We start from the raw sequence: 20,454 nt of genomic DNA, 5'->3' as shown, positions 1-20,454 counted from the left end.
CCTTGCCAGGGGGACGCTTCTTAGCAGCGTTCTGCTGCACCATTGTGGGTACGGAGGAATGCCTGGACGGTCTGTGCCACAGCACTGCCGGCCTTTCTCCTCCTGACAAAGCCTTCCAATCCTTCCTTGAGTGAAGAGAGATGTCTCAGAGACACCAAAACTCGCTCAGCAGCCTTGGGCAAGCTCCCTCTCGGGATCCTGTCCTCAGCTCTGAGTGCAATGTTGATGTACAGCAACGGTTATACCTCAGGCCTCCCTGGAGATGTGCCCGTGACCTCACAATCGGTGAGTTCTGCGAGCCCCACTCCCCTCACTTGGGGACGGTGTCCTTGTGGGTGCTGTTAAATAAAAATTAAAACTGGCCAAGGGTCAGAATGTATTTCTGAATTTCTGGTTTTCTGCTTGAACTTGCACTAAACAATGCTACTTTTTTGCCCCCACAATTTCCCACAAAGTGAAGGTGGAGAAATTACTAACTTTTACCAAGATTTGGAAGTGGCTGTAGTAACAGAGATCATATAAAAAGCTAGAGACACAGAAAGCTAGTATATAAAATCAGCTGAATAGCAAGAGGGAATTGGCATACATCTAGTCTCTTCTCAGGGCTCTTTCTGAATGCTGACTTTGAACGTCACTTGCTTTGTCATAATTCATGGGTAAAGAAAAAGAATATCTGTTTGAAATTGGAAAAGGACAGAACTTGTTCTTTGGTTTTTTTTTGTTTTGTGGATTTTTTTGTTTTTTAATGTGGGCCACCAAAAGACACTAGAAAATAAAATTTTCGAACTATTGCCAGCTGAAGCAAAGTTCTGAATCAGTTAAATAAATACCCTGTAACCTATTTGCAGAAGTTCCTCTAGCATCCAAGCTGTGTAGTAATCTCCTCAGATTCTCATGTAGATTTCACAAAAATTGTCTTGACAACGTTCTCCCCAGACAGCCTTTGACAAGATCAAAAAAAGTTGACAGGCAGCAGATTCAAAACAAACTGAATCAGGTATTTCTCCACACAGTGAGAAATTTAATCTCTGCAGCTTATAGTTAGAAGATGATATGGATTCCAGGAGTTTACATGGCTTCAATAATGCAACTGTGAAAGAAAATCTCTCTCAGAGCTATTAAAATCTGACTTCAGAACTGATTCCACCTGGTTTATGTGTGGTCTTGAAGAAGATGTAAGAATTCCTTCTTGAGCACTCAATGGAGGATTCTTTGTTATAGGAGTCTTTCCTATTTTTAGGCTGTGCTTTAAGAGGTATAAATTAGAAATCTGCATTATTTACTGCCCTGTACTGTCAGCAGACTTGGTAGGAATTAATGCCAAGACAGCATGCTCTCTTAAGCTCCATGGAGCAATTTTCTTTTTGTTTTGAGACCAGTAACAGTTGTTTGGCCTCTCCGTGTTGGGTCTCTGGAAGATCACTACCAAGTTTTGGTAGTGATGGTAAACCAGGGGCTTCCAGAAGCTCCTCTGCCATGAAATTTGTTGCAGATGACCTACACAGAGTAGTTAAAGGCATATTTCCTTAATTCTTCACAGGTCCAGTGTTCGCTAAGTGATATTTATATAAACATTAAGAATTAAAAAAAAAAACCCCCAAATGGTGCGGAACAAATATTTATGCTATCAGATGAAATCTTGGACTTCCCAGATTGAAGAAATTTACAAGCGCTGAGTATTAAAAAGCAAGATTAGAAGAACACTGGGTGTTGGTGTGTTTCCTATAAAACAATTACATTCCTAAAATAGGTATATTCTCTGTCTTGTTCACACTTCTCTTGTTGCTGTTGAAGGACACAGAGATTTGCTTTAGCACCTGACATTGCTTTTCACGCATGGCTTGCAGCCCCAGCTAGCTGAACAAACCAGCCTGCTGTCCAAGAATTTTGCTTACTCCTCATTTCCCTCTTCAAATTGAATTAGATCCAAAGAGTGCTAGGCTTGGAAACAAAAACAGCAACTTGTTTTGAGAAGGAGTAGAACATTTGGCCCCTCTCTGCCTTGTCCTGTGTCCAGGTTTCCCCTCAGCCAGGGCTGGCAGTGAAACCATCGGTGGCCGTCCTCAGGCAGCCCTTTGGCTGGCACTGTCCTGCTGGTCATGGCACACAGGTTGTTTTTGTGCCACCTGCACACGTGCTGCGGGAGCTGCCTCTCCTGGGGCTCAGCCTTGGAGAGCTGCCTCGCAAGGAGACTTTAGATTTCCTCTCCCAACCAACTGCATTTGCCTCCGGCTGTGAGGTTTGGGGATTAGTTCTTGCTGAGTTCAAGGGAGGTGGAGTGGAAAATGGAGGCACTTTTGTGCCTCTCCATATTTTATGTTGGTTGGGGTCCTGCCTAGAACTTGATTTAGGCTAGATTCCTAGGTTTCCTCTAATTTATATGAAACAGTATGTTTTTCCAAGTGGTTATCAGTGAGGCACGAGCCACTGCACTCCTGAGCATTTGCAGCTTCCTGGGATGCCGCTGCATCCTGAAACTGAGTCTGCATTGAGGCTGGGAAGCAGAAGGGACATACATAGCACCTGTCTGTGCTGCTTACCTATATTTTCATAGCTATTGGTGTTCCTTGATAGGCCTTCATTCTGATTTTGAGTATCATGTGTTGTGAATGAAACTTTCACTGTTGACTTCTGCCTCCTTTCCTGCCACTGTTTTGTTCTTTTCCCATTTATAAGGACACAGGTGAACTAGAAATGTTGTGGTCAGGTGTGCTCTGTGGCTGCTCTGTGCTCAGAGGAGCTCTCCTGGATGTACAGCTTAGCATCTCCCTCTTTAAAGGGCTGCCCGGCTTCCTCCTGTCCCATCTCGTGGGTCCATCTTTTCATTCCCTTTTAATTTAAAATACTTCCACAATTTAATATTAAATGCTAGGTAAAAAAATCCAGTGGCACTCCCAGATAGAAAAAAATATGTTGTGTGTAACCCAGAGGAGGAATTCTGCTGGCAAAGTGATGGCTTTCCACTGAAGTGGATCAAACAGGTGCTCAGTTGGATGCTGGTGCTGAAGTACTTTTCTTGTGGCTTGAGTGTCTCATGGCAACAGCCTGAGATTTTAATAGCAGAAAGAAGGGATTTCCTGCTAATTTTCCTCTGAGAACTGTCACCTGTACAATCTTTTCCAGCCTCATGTAGTCTGACCTGTAACTGCTCCAAAGCCTGGTTAATTTTTTTAATGCTTTTGAAATTTTTGGTCCCATTTGCAGAGAACAGGAGGGTGCTGGCTATTTTTTTTCAGGTGCAGTGTATTTTTACTGGGGGCGGGACTGGCTTTAGTTTTACCTTCCCAGCATCAGCTGCACTGATGCTGGGAAGTTACTCTCTCTTATTCCAGTTACTCTCCAGGCTGGTACGTGCAACCCCAGTGGCAGCAGTGGTAGATTGAACTGTGCCTGGGCTGGGTTGGGAGGGGAATAATCCTACTTCATCCATGATTTTCCCTCCTGGGCACCTGCAGCAGGCAGAGCTGTGCCCTCCCACTGAGGCTGCCTCAGCCAGGAATGCTTGCAAAATCCCCGTGCTCCTTTGGTATCTCCAGACCAGGGGACATGGTGACGCTGGGTGTTGCCATGGGACAGGTGAGTCCTTGAAGGCACACACTTGTCCCACTGAGCTTGGGGCCCCTATTTGGAGATCAGCTGCAGACGACTGGAAACAAGAATGTGGCATCTCCCAGTTCAAACAAACAAACCAGAAAACTTTATTTTGAGGGATGAGGGGGCCAAACAACAGGGGTGGGTGCTCGTCTGGTCCTGCCCTGGTTTTCAGGCCGACTGTAGGGCTTTTTATCTCGCAGCTGCCGCCGCAAGACGTGCCTCACACGAATTGGCCTGGATTGGGAGCGGGGCAAGATCCAGGGGGGTATGTATGGGGCTGTTTGTTTCCTGGATGACTGAGATTCCTGGGACAGCCTCAATGCCACCTGGCTGGTGGTACCAGCACTCTGGGCTGGACCATCCTCCAACCTGCGGCGCTTTGCCAGTGGGCTCTTGGGTGCCTGAGGATCTGTGTCTCCCCGTGGGTGGCCTCGCTTCAGGCCCTGCTTTCGGCAGGGCAAGCTGCTGCTGGTGACCAGCCCCACGGCCTGGGACCACCCTGACACCTCCTGAGGGGCTGGACCATCCTCCAACCTGCGGCGCTTTGCCAGTGGGCTCTTGGGTGCCTGAGGATCCGTGTCTCCCCATGGGTGGCCTCGCTTCAGGCCCTGCTTTCGGCAGGGCAAGCTGCTGCTGGTGACCAGCCCCACGGCCTGGGACCACCCTGACACCTCCTGAGGGGCTGGACCATCCTCCAACCTGCGGCGCTTTGCCAGTGGGCTCTTGGGTGCCTGAGGATCCGTGTCTCCCCGTGGGTGGCCTCGCTTCAGGCCCTGCTTTCGGCAGGGCAAGCTGCTGCTGCTGCTGGTGACCAGCCCCACGGCCTGGGACTGCCCTGACACCGCCTGAGGGGCGGTGCTGGGGCTGCTGGTCTCAGCACGCAGCAGTGGCATGCGGTTGAGCTGGATGCGTTTTCCTTTCTGGCTGCCCGAGTCTTGTGCTTGCTGTCTCCATGAACGGCGACGAGCTTGGTCCGGCCTGGCATGTCCGGAGAGGCAGCTGCCGCTCTCTGCGTCTGCCTCTGCCCGGTGACACGGTGTGCATTGGGGAGAGAGAGAGAGGGCAGGGGGAGTGAGCACCTTGTAGAGCTCAGGAAATGTCCCTGCAGCATTGTCCCCAAGGCCCTGCTGGCTGGCTAAAGGGCAGGGGAAGTGCCGGTGCCCACAGCCCAGCCTGGCTCCTCTGGCCCATGAGAGGAGGGCCTCTACTCTGGGGTGATTCTGTGGATCTCCTGTTTCCCCTTTCTGCTGCTCTTGGCCGCTCCCCCTCTGCCATCTGTGGGGAGGGAGACTTGGCTCTCACCTCGTTCCTTGCCAGGGGGACGCCTCTTAGCAGCGTTCTGCTGCACCATTGTGGGTACGGAGGAATGTCTGGACGGTCTGTGCCACAGCACTGCCGGCCTTTCTCCTCCTGACAAAGCCTTCCAATCCTCCTTGAGTGAAGAGAGATGTCTCAGAGACACCAAAACTCGCTCAGCAGCCTTGGGCAAGCTCCCTCTCGGGATCCTGTCCTCAGCTCTGAGTGCAATGTTGATGTACAGCAACGGTTATACCTCAGGCCTCCCTGGAGATGTGCCCGTGACCTCACAATCGGTGAGTTCTGCGTGCCCCACTCCCCTCACTTGGGGACGGTGTCCTTGTGGGTGCTGGCTGGGACTTTGTCCATGTCAGGCATGGCTGTGGTGGGAAGAGGAGAAATGGGAACAGGTCCATCAACAGGTTTATGGGCTTGAGTAGGCTCAGGTCTTACTACAGGTCATCAGTGATGATTGTTCCCCCCACCACAGCACCCAGGGGACCTTGTAAAATCTGAAGACTTTGCTTATTTTTAGGCCTCTCATGTTAAAAGAATTCCATGCTGGGCCTGTGTTACATAATTTTCTCAAAAAAATTGTCCAGTTAGACCAAGCTGAAAAGTAGTTCTTTTGCTGTGGTAGGTTTAGGAAGGAACACAGATGTCGACTAAAAATCAGTCATTCCTAAGAAAGCGTAACTGTCATTATCAAAGAATTGTGGATGTTGAATAGCTTAAATGTACAAAATAACATGAAACTAAAGTTGAAGCAGGTTATTACTTACAGTCTAATTCAGAGCCCCTTGAAGTATGTCAAAAAGAAGCTTTGACTTCAGTGCACTTTGCATCTGACTTAATTCCACAAATTGGAAACAATGTTTTGGTCAAGCTTTTTTTAATTTTTTTTAACAATTTAATATGTGTCAAAAACTCCTAAGGTTCACTACATTTGCCTATGGAGTATTTTTGATTTCCAGTGTTTTCTTATTCCCATGTTGGGTTGTTGTTGCTGGGTTTTTTGCCTTTTTTTAAATTTTATTTTCCAGTCTAAAATAAAAATCTGCTGTATTTAAGTTTTTGATCCTGTATGATAATGAAGACTAAACTATCCCATTTCAGTTACTTTTCAAAATAAATATGTGGATGAAAGTAGGTAAAATCTACTTAACAATATGATTATATTCACATGAGGGTCTGAAAAAAATAAGTACTTTTTTCTTATCTGTTAGCTCACATAATTAGTTGTTAGAGCACTCTTGGAAAAAGAGCTATGGGAGTAAAAGCAGTGGAGCTAAAAAAGTGCAGCTAATGTAAGGCAATGGTTGTAGTGCAAAGATGCCAGAGAATATAATAAAAAATATCTGTTGTGATCTAAATTTAGCATTATTAGAGTCTGGGGAAAACTATGGCTGAGAAGTCATTAGGGCAAGAACAAAGGTTAGTGCTGCAGAGAAGAGAGCTGATGCCAAGCTGAAGACACTGTTATTTACAGATGATTCAGATCTGCCTATCAGTTCAGAAAATTGCCCTCTAAAAATGGAAACCATCATCATATTAAACTTCACATGGAAACAAGAACCACAGCATGTGGACTGGCCTTTCTCCTCGTGTTGTCTATGTATAAATATCTATTTAGCAGTGGGCAACTGGGCTGCCTCTGTGTGGTGGGGATGATGGGGTAGTAGTTTGTGGAAGGTAGCTGGGACAAACTTTAGGAGAGGTAAAGGACAAGTACCCACAGCCAAAGAATATGGTCAATGAAACACTTGTGGTTTTGTCATGAAGAGTAAATTTTAAGGAATTAAACACTTGTGGTTTTACCATGAAGAGTAAATTTTCTTAGTGTAAAGTCATCTTTTTATCATAGACTGTTGAATTTTAAGCAGTGTATGTGGCTGTAATGCAGCTCTCAACGTCAAAATTTTGGAAAATTTCAGAGTATGGTATGTCTTTAGGTCCATGGTTTTCATGTGCCTTCACTTGCTATGAGGGGTTTATCCAAACCCCAGGTTCAGATAGTATCCAGCTTGTTCCAGATGTCCTGCACTTTTGTTTCATGGGCACATAGATAATAAAAAAGTTATCAGTTTCTTTATGCCTTTTAACTGTTGTTGTTAGCCAAGGACATGGTGTACATTTTTGTGAAAGCATTTTAAAACCAGATGAAATTGTTTTTAATTCAGAGGTTTTTCAGAAATATTTTCAATGATACACATTATAGCACACAATCAGTGCACTGGAATTTGGATTAACTTAAATAAGATCAAGTGAATATATCAGCAATCTTCCACAAAATAATTAAGAAGTAACTGTGTACTGCATATGACTTTTAAATATCTTTAAATATCTGATGACTATTGCAATTGTGTTGTGGTGCAGGGTTCATTTGGTTTCTTCCGTTTCCCCCTAAAGTTATAACGGTTCGGTCCTAGGGTTCCCCCCCCCCACCCGCCCTGGCAGCCCCTCCTTTTGAGAGTGTCAGTTTTTTGTCTCCACCCCTGTTCCCCTGGTTACCCTCTGTCAATCCCTCCCTGAGTTCCTGTCCATCAGCCACTGTCCCCTTCCCTATTTCCAGAAAGTTCTCCCCTCCTCGGTGGGTGACTGGATCGGGAACAAGGGTCCCTCCCTGTCGCATTCCCTATTGGCGAGCCGGCATATTTGTCACGAGTTTGTTCCCTCCCAAGTTCTCTCTCATTGGTTGAAATGTTCTATGTTCCGTCCCTTTCTAATCGGCTGTACCCCTGCCTCATGGTCCCGACTCGGCTGGCGTTCCCTGGAGACATTAAAGCACTCTGGACTTTGCCCTGATTCGGGTCCCTCTTTTCTACTTCGCCTTCTTGCTGATCACTGCTGCCTCCTGCTGAGGCGCTGCCCGGACGCCCCCGGCGCATCTGGGCAGTGCCCCCCCGGCTGTCAGTTGCTGTGCCACAGCTCGGCCGGTGCAGCCTCCTCCCCCGCCTGGGGGAGTAGAGAAAAAACCTCGGACAGCAACTCGGCACAATTGTACTTCAACTCGGATGAAACTTTGACAGATTTCAGTGCATGTTTTGCTTTTTTTTTTGATCTGGGCCAGAACTGTAGAGAAATGGAAGTCTGACCATGTGTGCACTTTATGTGGAATGTATTGAGTGGTTGCAAACTTGTTTGAAGTCATTGTTTTGGGGAACTAAATATATTTTTTTCCGTGTGTGTGAAAGTTACAGAAGAGTTACTGTCTAACATATAAAAATTCAAAGCTAGCCCTATAAATGGGTAAGAAATCACATGTCTCTCACAGCTTTCAAGAAGTGAACCTTTCTTTGGAAAAAGAGAACCAACAATAAGCTGTGCTTTTTATTAAAATTTCTTTTTATTTAATATCTCTCTCCATGTTTGTATACAATGTGTATAATTTAGTGGATTTTGTAGTCAAAACAATTGATATTGCCCCTATTTTCCTGCAGGTTTCTCTAAATATATATCCTCTTCAATGATTTTTTCCCTTTTAATAATCTTTATTTATGGTTCACATGAAAAACCAGCCACTGGGGAGTTGGGAACATGGTTTTTATTGTCTGGATGTTGTCAGTGATGGTGCACGGAAGCATAAAGGATCTTGAATTTTGTAAACCAAGGTAATTGTGCAGGAATCTTGATAACAAATTCTTGTTTTGACTAGTAAAGGATAGGTTATTAAATTCATCGTTGTAGTATCTAAAGCTTGCTCCAAAATGGGGTAATTTTTCATCTAAGGACCACTTTGAAGTACACTCTGCATGTTTTTTTTGAAGCATCCCTTAACAACAGAAAGTTACAGCTGGGATGATGTTTCACTGCTTTTTAAATAGATCCTCTATGCAAAACCTGAGGGCTGTAGTTGAGCTGAGCCCTGTTTTGCTTGGAACTTTTTTGCCCCCACAATTTCCCACAAAGTGAAGGTGGAGAAATTATTAACTTTTACTAAGAAAGATAATAGGTCTAATGGGCTCTTGTATATTATGGATTGATCAGTATATTCAAGCTGTAAAATTTTTGTATGAAAAATTAACAAGCACAGAACCTGTAGTCTGGACTCTGGAGGATACCGAACGGTTCCAAGACTTAAAGGCTCGATTGACGAAAACCCCAGTTTTGAGTCTGCCTAATTGAAGAAAACCATTTGATCTGTTTGTTAATGTTAATGAATGGATAGCATATGGAGTGATAACCCAAGGCTGGGGGGGAAGCAGGAAGCTGGTGGCTTATCTGTCAAAATTATTGGATGTGGTTGCAAGAGGGTGGCCAGCCTCTATTCAAGCTGTGGCAGCCACAGCTACCTTATTAGAAGACACTCCAAATCCTACATTAAATGGAAGGATTTCAGTACACACATCCCATTATTTGAGGACAGTGTTAAGCCAAAAACTCCCCAGTGGCTAACACACAGCTGAATCCTGAGGTATGAAACAACCCTGATGAATGTCAAGAATCTAGAGACTGTCACCTCAAAAGGTTGAAATCCTGCTCAATTCTTAACCGGGGAACCAAAAATGGAAAATTTAGAGCATAATTGTATAGAGCTAATTGAGATGCAAACAAATGTAAGAGAAGAGCTAGAAGAAGACCCCTTACCACATGGAAGGACCCAGTATATAGATGGATCCTCCCAAACAGTAATGGGAAAATGGGCATCAGGATACGCCATTATTGAAGCAGAGGAAAACAAAGAAAAAGGGAAATTACCCTCAAATTGCTCTGCACAAACTGCGAGGTATATGCCCTAAAGAGAGTTTTTGATTTATTAGATGATATAGGTACAATCTACGTGGATTCTCAATATGCCTTTGGGATAGCTCATACCTTTGGAAAAATCTGGCCAGAGAGGGCATACCTTAACTCAAAGGGGAAAAATCTGGCACATGAAAGTCTGATAGGGAAGCACTTGAATCCCTCAGAGGACCAAAAGAAATTGCCACAGTCCATATTAAAGGCTACTAAAAAGGGGATACCCCTGAAATCCAAGGAAACAAATTAGCAGACCGGGCAGCCAAAAAAGCAGCCTTTGAAATGCTGGACTCAGTCATAGTCCTAAGGGTAAAAAAAGACCAGGGGAAAATAAAGGAAGAGGGGGTTCCAGTTTTCAAGGACAAGGAGCTAAAAGAAATAGAGCAAATGGGAGCAGTAAAAACAGGGGATGGAAAGTGCTGGACCCCAGATGGATGATAAATATTCAACTGAATAATAACCAGGAAAGTGATGGAAGAGATATACCAATTAACTCACTGGGGAACACAATGAATATATGATCATTTCCTGAAATATTGCATGGGGACAGGAATATATGAAATGGCCAGATCCATCACAGGAGAATGTCTAACCTGCCAAAAAGTCAACAAAAAGGTAATGTGAAAAACAACTCCAGGAGGGAGGAAATTAGCCATAAGACCTTTCCAGAGTATTCAGGTTGATTTTACTGAATTAACTCCAGCCCCAGGGTATAAACACCTATTGGTCATAGTTAACCACCTAACCCACTGGGCTGAAGTGTTCCCCACAAGAAACTCAAACTGTGACAAAAGTTCTCTTGGAAGAAATTCTTCTGAGATATGGGCTAGTAAATCTTATTGATTTGGACTGTGGCCCCCACTTTACATCCAGTGTTCTGCAACAAGTCATCAGGGCCCTGGGAATAAAGTGGGAGTTACACACCCCTTGGCACTCTCAGAGTTCTGGGAAGGGCGAGAGGGTGAATCAAACCTTAAAGCATATCTTAACAAAATTGGTCTTAGAAACCCAATAGAACTGGGTCAAATGTTTACATCTAGCCCTATTACAAATAAGAACAAGAGCCAGAACAGATCTAGGGGTCTCTCCTTATGAAATGCTGCTTGGGCTGCCTTTCTTGCTTACCCTGTACAGTACCAGGGAACATCTAGAAGGGGGCATGACAATGCAAAAATACTTAGAAACAGTAACAGCAACCCTGGAAGAACTAAGGGAAAAGGGACACCTTCCCCAAACTTCCCCACTGAACTGTAAAATACGTAGTATTAACCCAGGAGACTGGGTATTGATTAAATCCTGGAAAACCTCTCCACTCACTGCTCGCTTTGAGGGCCCCTTCCAGGTGCTGCTTACAACAAACACCGCAGGAAGAACAAAGGAGCGGGGGTGGACACATGCAAGTCCAGTGAAGGGTCCAGTACAACCCCCAAATGAGGCAAGCAAATGGGCTATAGGCAGCAGAGACAATAAAGACTTGAAATTGGTCCTGAGGAAAACAGCAAAAGAAGCGCAACCCTGAACACAACCCCCCACGGGAAGCATCTACATTGTTATCCTTAAATCCTTAAAGCTTGTTAATGTTTGTTATAGTACAAGGTCAAGTTTTGTTCAGCTAAGAATGACAATCAAAATAAGATCTCAGTTTCTGGTACTGTTCCATAGAGCACTCTCCTTGCAACCCTAATTGGGACCAAATTGAAGAAAGGGAGTCGGTACAATAAAGGTCATGGCAGAATGTCTCCAGAAGAAGGGAAAACCAGAAGTGGGAGGCAAGACTGGATTGGGAATTACCTCCAGGAAATACTCTCTGGGCACCGAGAAAACCCCTGTGGTTCGAGAGGTGAGGAGGCCAGCCCGTACCAGACTCCCACTCGTAGCAATGCTACTACTCACCCACTTTGGAGGAAGTGGAGGAAACACTTGTGAGAAGTGTTACTATCCCTTGTATAGAGGAGATACAGTACGTGTACTCATCAGAGTACACACAGACATGAATCCCAAATGCATCGATCACTCCCAGTTAACAACCTGTAAAGAAGAAAATAAATTATATGGGCTGGCTAAAAATATTGCAAACCCAAGCCAGAGGATGTCAGGAGAGTGCCCTGTGAAAGAAAGATGGGTATGCTTTGAACAAGGAAGTGAAACCACAAGGAAAGTGATACATTCAAAGAGAAAGAAGTGCAATTGAAAAGACAAAGGGATAGAGAGGGACAAATATACAGAAAGAATCTTTTTTATCAATATGGTACAAAAGAATTTAATTTGACTCATTGTTGAGTGTGCAGGGGGACACACTTAAGTGAAATTTGGCCATGGGACAGTATCAGTTTAGGTCCCCTAGACATTTTTAAATGGATTACATCAAGAAAAAGCACAGTGGTACCCAAAAGAAGGGAAGGTGAGTGGAAGCTTAAATCAACAACAACAGAGGAAGAGTTCAATAACATTAAAAAGTGTGTGCTGGATTGGCACGGCTAACAAATCAGCCATGGCATTGCCTTCTGCTAAAAAATCTGGAAGAGAAGAATGTGAACGAATGTGCATTACAAAGTAAAGTTCTTGTTGAATGGAAAGAAGTAGGATTAACTTTTTAAGCAAACCGTATAACTGATCATCAGAAACTTCTTTCAGCAGAGATCCTTCTGCTATTTCCACCACACCTGCAACCACCACCACCACACCTGTAAATTGAATCCGTTACTAAATTAAAAGGAAATGTGAATTTTGAAAAGACCCGTACAACTGCTGCTAACTCTGTAATCTGTGCAGAACCATCTACTTCCTCGGTATCTGATTCCCATTTTTTTGTCTCTGAATTTTGCCAAGCAATCACAGACCTTTTAGACTTCCCAGAACCGTCTGTAAAAAATGTGATTGCCTCGAGGGGTGCATTATTTCTTAAAGGCTTATGAATTAATTTTAAAGATGAACTTAATAGCTCATGTTTGGGACAATTGACTGAAATTTTTCCTGCAAAATTTTCCAAAGCAAATTGCATGACTTCTGAATTTTGAATTAACCATTCTAAATAGATGGATGTGACAGGCAGAAAGATTTCTGCAAAATCTTTTCCTGCAAGTGAAAGCATTCGAGATCTAGCCTTGATAATCAATTGTGAAATAATTTCAGGGCAAGTTGTTATAGTTTTACCCAATTGACGAGACAGGAAAACCCACTCTAAGATTATCAGATGGTCCTTCTTCTCTAGATCCCACTGGAATATTAAACCATGAAGCTATGGACTCTCTCCTAGAACTGCAAACAAAAAAGACAGGTTAGGATTATACCGATGAGCCTGGCACATCTGGATGGCTCTCATCACTTTGTCCAAAGCATTTTGAGTTTCTTTGTTGAATTCTCGCGGTGAGTTTAAAGCTGTGTCTCCTCTCAACAAGTCTGCCAGAGGAGCCAAGTCCTGATTTGAAAGGCCTAGTAGTGGACGAAGCCAGTTCAGAGTCCCCACGAGCTGCTGCACTTCATTCCATGTCTTTGGATTTGTCCTTAGCTGGAGTGGCTGCGGGGTTACCGTTTGTTCTGTCATCCTCTATCCTAAATATTTCCAGGGAGGAAGTGTCTGTATTTTTTCCTTTGCTACAGCGAGTCCTGCTTTCTCCACTGCTGAGATGACCTGATCTGTTGTCTCTTGCATTGATGCTTGGTCCTTGGCTGCTACTAAAATATCTTCCATGTAATGTAATATGAGAGAATTTGGATATTGTGCACGAACTGAGGAAAGTATTTTTGCAACATACCCCTGGCATATACTCGGGGAATTTCTCATTCCTTCTGGTAGAGAAAGCCAATGATATCTTTTCAAGGGTGCTTGCTGATTTATGGATGGGATGGAAAATGCAAATCTTGGTGCATCATCTGGATGCAAGGGAATATTGAAAAAACAGTCTTTTAAATCAATAACACTTAACTTCCAATCTTTTGGAATCATAACAGGAGAGGGTAAACCTGGTTGTAAAGAACCCATTTCTTGAATCACTTCATTAACTTTTCTGAGATCCTGCAACAACCTCCACTTCCCACTGTTTGGCTTTTTGATTACAAAACCTGGGGTGTTCCAGGGACTAGTAGTTGGAGTTAAGTGACCTTTGTTTAACTGTTCCTGTACCAACTGCTCTAAAGCAGCAAGTTTCTCTTTGGGTAAGGGCCACTGGCTGACCCAGACGGGTGTATTAGATGTCCATGTCAGTTTTAAAGTGTTATGTCCATCAACAGCTTTTGTTAAAATCCAGTTTCTAACCTCACACCCCATTGCGACAAAATGTCCCGGCCCCAAAGAACAAAATCAGCTCCTACAACGAATGGTCTTGTGGTGGCAACACGACCTGCAGGCCCCTCAAATGTGCCTGAGTGGGAGCTTCGAAAGCTCTCACAGTGACCACCAATAGCTGCCAGCTGAGCCAGCGCAGGCACCGTGGCCCAGTCCTGTGGCCATTCCGGTGCCAGATGCCGTCTGCTCCGGGATCTGTCAGGCCACTGAGGGTGATGGCTGCCCGAGGGGCTGCAGCACACAGGTGAGCTGAGGCCGCCCGCGGCTGATGAGCCTGGTCCAGGCCATGGCAGCTGTGCTGTTCTGGGACTCTGGTAGGAGGAAAGCTTGTGCTGTGGTCAGTCCTTTGGGTAAAAAGCATGGAGGGCCTGGACACAAAGCTAAGACTGTAATTTCCTGTGAACAGGTGACAGAGAGCACAGCTGGAATGACATAAAAACCTTCTGCATGGGATCTGCTCACTCCCACGATGAGGAACTGACGTGGTTGTGGTTCAGGCCCCAGCTGTCCTGTGGGCGCTGTGTGAGCAATGGCATTGGTCAGCACCACTGGCTGGGCTGGGGACAGCTCCAGTCTGGCACCTGGGGACATTGTGGTCGGCAGTCCTGCACAGACGTGCTGCAGCTCTGACCGTGGTGGCCTGTGGTGCTCTCTGCCCCTGGTGCAGGGTTCCTGTGTCATGGCAGCCACTGCCCCGTGCCGGGCTGCACGTTTCCCGGCAGATGGCACGGACAGCCCTGTGCTGAGTGACAGCTGTTAGCACGTGACAGAAACCTCTGCACCCACTGTTTCTGGGCAGTGGCCTTCTGCGGGCCCCAGGACATCCCCTTTGAAATGACCTCTCTGGCCACACGAATGGCACGTGTCCCTTGGAGTCTGCTGGTTTTCAATTGCACCTCTGAATGCTCTTAGAGCCTCTGCTAGGGCTTGTGTTTGCATTTCTGCTGCGTTTTCCTGCTGCTTTGGGGTGTTTTCCTGAGCTGCTGTGATGGCACTGGCCAGCACCTCTGCCTGCATGGCTGCTGCAGGCTCAGGGGTGCCCAGGCGGTTCAAGCATCCACGAGCTGGGTCAGGCTGGGCTCAGGACCCTGTGGCAATGCACCTAACACTTTTTTGCAGCTCGGGTTTGCATTAGAAATTGCGAGCCATTTTAATAACTCTTGTCTGGCTCCGTCTATTGGAATCTGCTTTTCCAATGCTATTTTCAAACGGTCCAAAAACTTAATATAAGGCTCATCTATTCTGTGTTTTATTTCTGTGAAATCTAGTTCTGGTTTGTTGCCATCAGGAACCTGTAACAAAGCTGTTTTTGCTGCTTCTTTGATATCCTGTAATACTTGTTTATTGAGAGTCCGGGCTTGTGTTTGAGGATCTGTATGAGCTCCTCCACCTGAGCTGATATATAGTCAAATTTGCAGTGGCTGGAGTTCCTGCATAACCTCCTAAAAGGTCATTTAACAAATGTTTCCATGCCAGTTCCCACAGAGAAAATTCTCTTGGGGACAGCAGGGATGTGCAAAGCTGCTTTAAATTGTGTGGAGTAAATACATTTGCTGTAAAGGTGGCTTGTAAAAGACTTCTGAAATATGCAAAATCGCTACCATACAAACGAGAGGCTCTGCAAATCTCTTTTAACTCAGCAAAACTGATCTGCTGCCAGCTCCCTCTCGGTGCAGGACCTGCTGTGCACCTCACAGGAAAAACTTTTAACTTTGATGCAATTCCCCACTCTCCTTCCTGAACTGCATCCTTTCTTATCCTCTGCCAGGTATCTGTGAGTCCTCGTGTGTTAAACTCTTCCTTAGATTATTTGGAATTACATTGTGGAGCATAGGAATAATTCATTTTTTGTTCTGGCAAGGTGTCTGACATGGGCGCCGCCATCTTGGACAGAGTGACTTCCGGGCATCACATCCGGTTCCCACGCTCGGCAGGGAGGGGGCGTGCCCTCCCGGGCTGTGGGCGGGGAGCAGGGGCGGGGACACTGCCTGGCCTCCGCCCACAAAAGGGGCGTGTCCCTGCTCTGATGGGCAGGAGCTCAGGGAGGAGCCACCCAGGGACTGCTGGGAGCCCGGGGAGGAGGGCGAGCCACGCCCACGAAGGGCGGGGCTGGGCCGGGGCCATCATGGCGTCTGCCATGAGCTCCTCTGTTCTCAGAGTGGGCACAATCGGCTCGGCTTTTTTCCATTGTACTGCCAAAATTCACCGATTTTGAGCACCAAAGGGAGCTTTTCAGAGGGAATACAGAGGACTTAGGTATGGCAGGGATTGTGAAAGATGTGGTTTGCAGAGGAGCCTGGCCAGGGCTGGTCTGCTCCCCTCTCTCCCGGGACGGGGGTGGGGAAGGGGGAGGGCGGCTAGCCTGGCCACCTCCCGGCCACTCCTCTGGGGTTTCTGGTTCTCAAGTGGAATAAGGGAAGGCTTCTGGGTCCCCTCAGAACTCCTCTTTCTCCTCTCCTCCCGGTCCTGCTGTTGCTGCCTGCATTCTGCCCTGTCCCTGATCTTTGCTTGCTTGTGTGCATTCTTTGCTTGCTTTGCACTTTCCATTGTTACAAATTTTAAGACCGTCCTGAATATTGGACGCAGCTTTAAGTTGGACTTCTTATTCTTTTCCATGTTATGTAATTTCAGTCCAACCGAATCCCGGAATTCTGGATCGAGTTTCTGAGACATGTCTGAGTTTGGGAACTCTGTTAAGACCCATTTTACAAGCTTTTTAAACTGTTTGTTGTCAAACTGAATATCTTGAATTTCTAACTTATAATTGAAATATGAAAAAAAATCCTGCTCAGCTAAAGACAACCGATTTCCCATGGTGGCACTCACCAGAGTTTTCCAGTTGTGCTTCTTGGTATGAAATTCCTCCCCGGTCCTGGGTCACAACAGTGACAAATCAGCTGAGCTGAGCGGCAGAGTCCTCTGAGGCTGCGGTGCTGCTCCAGTCCCGTCTCTGATTACAGCCTCCTCTTCACCAGTATGAGGCTTTGATTCCAGATTCCCTCTCAATCTCAAATGCCTTCTTCTGGGTTTTCTATTTTAAAGCGACAAAAAACTCAGGTGCAGGCCTGCTCCCCCAAAACACGCAAATATCAAGTAAAAATGTCCTATTTTGATGGAGGTAATCAAAAAACCCCTAGACCATCTTCCTCAATAGGAGAAATACTGTACGGGCGCCACGTGCTGGGTTCTTTTTTCTCGGGCCGGGTGTTATAAACCTTCAAAAAGGGAACCCAGCACACCCAAGGATAGCTCAGCTATTACCTTTGGAGGCAAATAATGAGCAGGATGGCTTCTGCTGCAGTGTTAGAAACAAAAAGGTTTAATAAAAGGCAAAATGACAAACAGAAAATCCGATCCAGGTACAGCAGTCTGCCACTGGTATAAACACCTTCACAAAAGCCTCGTGGTCCTTTTGTCCTCCTCTTTTCTACTTGATGGGCCAGGCAGGACCTTTTCGCTTCTATCCAATTAGGTGACCCCAAGGTTTTAGTGAAGCCTCTGGGGTCTTATGAGGTGGCTTTTCACCTGATAGTTGGGAGAAACTTCTGGGCTTTTTTACTTTTTTGGGGGACAAAGGCTAGCTTTGCCACTCTGTCATTAGGGGGGCACTCTCCTACCCCTCCCCACTGGGGAACAGCTCCATCTGATCCAGCTGTCCCTCTTCCTTTCTCCAGAAATGAAAGGAGAGCCTGTGCAGAAGGAAGCATTTCCCAGAGGAAGCAGTGCTTCCATGCCAGCCTCTGCTGCAGGAAGGGAGGCGATGCCAGGCACAGGCACAGGAGGTAATTGCTGTGCCTCTGGGCCTGAGCCCTGCTGAGGCTTGAGCTGCCCTCTCTGCTGCTTGGCAGTGCGGGCACACAGCATTACCTGACCCCCTTGCAGTGCTCGGTTCCCTATACAAGGGGATCCCAGCACACCATGGAACGCTTCCCATCTGTGCTCCTTTCTAGATTGGGATCGTGACTTGCATCATTTGGAAATGCTGGTAAACCATGGTTTAAGGATCTTGGAGCTTGATGATGGTAGGTTGTCAGCAACCCTTTCCTAACAGAGTAATCACTGTCCAAGTGTAATCGTTGTCCAGAGGAATATTCCTCTGTCATTTCCCTTGAGATCCTCTGAAGTTTGATGGATTCTGGAAATCCTGGCCTCAAAGTTTCTACTATTGTGCCCAACAGTGATCACGCAGGATCGCTGTCAGTGAGAGAAGGGAGCATTTAGCTTTCAGCCTTCCTCCTGTGTGCAATGCCAGTGTGTCCTTCCATGTGCTCTGTGCAGCCAGGGAGAAGGGCAGAGAGGGAAGGGGCCGGGCCCAGGGCTGTGCCCCGGGGCTGAGCCTTTGGCAGCTCCTTTGCCAGCCCCAGGGAGCCCGAGCTGCTCCTGTTGCCACTGCCAAGCCCTGGCCCTGCCCGCGGCTGGCTTTAGAGCTGCTGGCAGCTCCAGGGAGTCCTTTCTGCCCCGACTGCCCTGCAAGGGGCTCCTTCCATCCCAGTGTGGGGCCACTGCAGGCACGAGGTCCCCCTGCCCCTGCTCCTGAGTGGGAGGCAGAGCTGAGGGAGTGCCTTGGAGGGCAGCAAACACCCAGGTGCCCTCACTGCCACTCGGGCCTGAAGGAGAATCTTCATCAGGGTCACAGGAGCTGTTGTGTCCTGGCTTTCTTTGCAGCTGAAGTTGATGAAGATGATGCTGTTGATGAAGATGATCGGGATTCCCAGCCCATACCCATTACTGAGCCTCTGGGAGATGCTGAGGGTAGGTAAAGACTTTCCTCCGTGGGAGAGCTGACAGCTCAGAGCCCAAAGCTGGGCCAGGGAGGCAGCGCTGCAGGTGCCAGCACAGAACCAGGCACGTGTGTGCCCTCACCCTGCACGATCCCCTCACCGCTCCTGCGGCTCAGTGGTGCCCGTGCAGATCAGCAGAGATGGCAGAAGCTTCTGTGGCTGTTGAGTTACAGGTGTGTCTGCAGGGAGGACTTCTCCTGCTCCTTTGCTGATCCCTACACAGAAGCCTGGCTCCCATCGCAGAGGTGAGTAGTGTGTCCCTGCTGACCCCACAGGCTGAGCACTGGTTTTGTGGGATCCATTCCTGGGAAATGGAACTATTTCACTTCAGGTCCCCTGAGAATGGAGAACAAACTTAGAGGAGACACTAAGTCCTGGAGGCATCCAAACACATGGAGGAGATGCCGAGTGATCTGGAGAGACGCCATGGTGGGTGCATTTCCCTCATGCTTCCCCTGGGACTCAGCAGCCGGGGCCTTTGGCTGCACATCTGGACACGCCGTGCCCGGAACAGCGGGAAGGGATCCATGGCAGCCTCGCTGCCCCGCTGCTGCTGCTGCTGCTGCTTTGACACCCTGCAGGGCTGTTTCCCAACCTGGCCTGGCTGTAGCCTTTTCCCAGCCCCTGCAGGAAGGCATTGGGCATTAGCTGACAGGCAGCCCAAACTGCACCATGTGCCTGAGATCCCCTGAAATTTCATAGTCTCCAGGATGATCACTAAGGGTGGGTATTATGATGAAGATGGGCCCTGGTCTACCCAGAAAATTCTGTGGATTCCTGATCCTTAACCATGACTTTCACAAGTACTGGCTGCTGAAGATGCCACCTCCCCAGTGGGGAACAGCCCCACCTGATCCAGCCGTCCCTCTTCCTTTCTCCAGAAGTGGATGGAGAGGCAGGGCAGAAGGAAGAATTTCCCAGGAGAAGCAGTGGCTCCATGCTAGCCTCTGCTGCAGGAAGGGAGGCCATGCCAGGCACAGGCCCAGGAGGTAATTGCTGTGCCTCTGGGCCTGAGCCCTGCTGAGGCTTGAGCTGCCCTCTCTGCTGCTTGGCAGTGCAGGCACAGCCTGGACTAGAGCGGCACAGCCCAGGGGAATTATCCCGAGCAGGCTCAGGGCACTGAGCAGTCCTGCTGGGGTCCCTCCATGGGAGACATGTCCTGAAACCTGGCAGCGACTGCACGGGGTGCTCACGGTGGGGAAAGGACAGAGGGGGAGAGCAAGGCTCCAGTGTGTCCTGAGAGGGCCTGGCTGTTTGCCCTTGGGATCTGGGAGCTGTCCCAGCAGAAGGAGGGCAGGAGGGACAGAGGGAGGGAGGGATGGATAGCTGTGGCACTGCCTGCTGCAGTTTTCCCCCATGCTTTAGGGAGGATTTCTTCTGTGTGTGAGGGAGAGAGCCACAGGGCCCTACACTGCTCCAGCCACCCCAACAAGGAATGTTGCTGAGGGCAGGGAAAGAGTGTGGAGAGTGATCAGGAGCCAGCCCAGAGCTCCCCAGGCCCCTGTGCAGCTTTGGCCATGTCTATTCACATCTGGCTCCCACGGCCTTACCCAACCCCCTTGCAGTGCCCAGTTCCCTGTGGCAGAAGGGGATCCCAGCACACCCTGGAAAATGTTCTCATCTGTGCTCCATTCTAGATGAGGTGTCTGGGAAGGCTTCTCCATCAGCTTGGATGAATAAAGTTTTGAAGCCCTTGGAGCCTCCTGCAGGTATGTTCTCAGTGTGCCACCAAGGAAGAATTGTAGACAAGCGGGCAGG

The 20,454-nt window shown here is 47.4% G+C and overlaps 1 protein-coding gene and 1 long non-coding RNA gene across 2 annotated transcripts in view; both read left to right on the top strand.

The window, feature by feature from the left end:
* LOC135307549 (serine/threonine-protein kinase PAK 1-like) overlaps positions 1-20,454 on the top strand; it is a 437,852-nt gene that overhangs the window by 93,578 nt on the left and 323,820 nt on the right. The window lies entirely within an intron of this gene.
* LOC135307055 (uncharacterized) lies at positions 17,520-20,411 on the top strand. Its single transcript, XR_010367796.1, has 6 exons — positions 17,520-17,697; positions 17,866-17,937; positions 18,581-18,667; positions 18,870-18,941; positions 19,028-19,125; positions 20,334-20,411. It is a non-coding gene; the product is annotated as an uncharacterized LOC135307055 (long non-coding RNA).

This window comes from Passer domesticus, chromosome 9 (genome assembly GCF_036417665.1).
Source record: "Passer domesticus isolate bPasDom1 chromosome 9, bPasDom1.hap1, whole genome shotgun sequence".
NCBI classification, from domain to species: Eukaryota; Metazoa; Chordata; class Aves; order Passeriformes; family Passeridae; genus Passer; species Passer domesticus.
This window is presented reverse-complemented; position numbering and strand designations above follow the sequence as displayed.